The sequence below is a fragment of the Palaemon carinicauda genome, chromosome 10 (genome assembly GCF_036898095.1).
Source record: "Palaemon carinicauda isolate YSFRI2023 chromosome 10, ASM3689809v2, whole genome shotgun sequence".
In the NCBI taxonomy this organism is placed as follows: domain Eukaryota; kingdom Metazoa; phylum Arthropoda; class Malacostraca; order Decapoda; family Palaemonidae; genus Palaemon; species Palaemon carinicauda.
In genome coordinates, this window is record NC_090734.1 from 81837347 (window position 1) to 81839658 (window position 2312).

Consider the following 2312-nt stretch of genomic DNA (forward strand, 5'->3'; position numbering starts at 1 on the left):
CTCTTTTCGTTCCGACCGCGGTATCGTTAACAGACATTGTGTTGTGTGCTTTCGCTTGTTTGACTTTGTGTTAATATACAGTACATTCGTACGCCACGTGTTATCGTTAATAAACTTTCGTTACTGTGCACTGTACTGTATTAGTGTTTACTATACATAGACTGTATATAACGTTACGTAGTGTATTATATTACGTATTACTGAAGCCATGGGTCCCAAGAATGTTGCCGAAGGAAAGAAGAAGAAGACGATGCTCTCGATGGAGACGAAACTTGAAATCGTTAAAAAGTACGAGTCTGGCATGCGTTTTAAGTGCGATCGCCAAGGAGTATGGCCGGAATCCGTCTACGATAGGCACCATCCTGAAGCAGAAGGCGGCCATCAAAGCAGCAACACCTTCTAAGGGCGTCACTATTTTCTCCAACAAGAGAACGCACGTGCATGACGAGATGGAGAGGCTGCTTCTTGTGTGGATCAAGGACAAAGAGATCTCAGGAGACACCATCACTGAGACTACAATTTGCCAGAAGGCCTCCGCCATTTTCGGTGATCTCGTGCGTGCTCAGGCCGAAGAAGGAGCAGGAGAAGGAACATCCAGCAGGAACCCCCAGAGTTTAAGGCTTCTCGTGGGTGGTTTGAGAAGTTCAAGAAAAGGACTGGCATCCATTCAGTGGTACGGCATGGGGAGGCAGCCAGCTCGGACACGAAGGCTGCCGAAGCCTTTGTTAAAACGTTCGAGGAGTTGACTCTGCAGGAAGGCTACACTTCGCAGCAAGTTTTCAATTGCGACGAAACTGGGCTTTTCTGGAAGAAAATGCCTCGTCGGACATTCATCACGGCGGAGGAGAAGAGGCTACCCGGACATAAGCCTATGAAGGACAGGCTTACCCTTGCTTTTTGTGCAAACGCCAGTGGGGACTGCAAGATAAAGCCCCTGCTGGTGTACCATTCAGAAAATCCCCGAGCCTTCAAAGCCCACAAAGTTATTAAGGAGAACCTTCCTGTGATGTGGAAGGCGAATGCAAAAGCCTGGGTAACGAGGCAACTGTTCATTGATTGGGTGAATGTCTGCTTCGGTCCGACTGTCCGAAAATATTTGGAAGAAAAGCGCCTCCCTATGAAATGTCTGCTGGTGTTGGACAATGCTCCAGCTCACCCTCCTGGCCTCGAGGAATATCTTCTGGCCGAGTATTCCTTCATAAAGGTCCTGTATCTACCCGCCCTAACACCACCCCTCTCCTCCAGCCCATGGACCCAGCAAGTTATTTCTAATTTTAAAAAATTGTACACGAAGCATCTCTTCAAGAGATGTTTCCAAGTCACAGAGAGTACAAACCTCACTCTGCGTGAATTTTGGAAAGATCACTTCAACATCGTGATATGCCTCAAACTCATCGATCTCGCTTGGCAGAAGTTTCGAGGCGTACCCTAAACTCGTCTTGGAGGAAGCTGTGGCCCGATGCTGTCTCTGCACGAGACTTCGAGGGGTTCGGGAAGCCTGGAGGAGAAGCCGAGATCGTTGACGATCCTGAAACCAATTCAGCAGTCTGAGGTGGCTGACATCGTACATCTTGGTACGTCCATGGGGCTGGAAGTTAGCGCGGAAGATATCGATGAACTTATCGAGGAGCACCACGAGGAGTTGACGACGGACGACTTGAAGGAGTTGGAGACGATGCAAGTGAGTGATGTTCAAGAGCAGTTCTCTAGCGGTGATGAGGAGGATGTTGCACCTTTGAAAACGGCAGACATTAAGGAAATTCTTGCATGTTTCCATAAAATGGCAGACTTCGTCGAAAAGGAACATCCAGAAAAAGTTTATACCAACCGTGCGCTTCAACACTGCAATGACGTTTGCCTAACGCATTTTAGAAATGTGTTGAAAAAGTAGGCAGAAACAAGCTTCAATGGATAGTTTCTTATTAAAGAGGCCAGCGGTATTGGTAGGCCAAGACGAAGGTGAAAGTAAAGAAAAGAAACAGAAAAAAGAAAGAGATGAAGAAGTAGAAGGTGAAAGTAAAGAAAAGAAACAGAAAAAAGAAAGTGATGAAGAAGTAGAAGAGATTTAGAAAATAAGAAAAACGTAAAGTTATAAAAAGGCAAAAAAAAAAAAAAAAAAAAAATTCAATTTTAAGTTTTATGTTACCGTTAAGTGTTAAAGTAATTTTTTCTTTCATTTTATAGTTTTCCATACGTAATGTTAAGTGTTAATTATTTCTGCCATTTTTTTTTATTTTGTAAAGTTTAAGTGTTAATGTGTTAAGTGTGTAAATTACTGTACGTAGTCTGTCACTTGTTACGTTTTTCTGCCA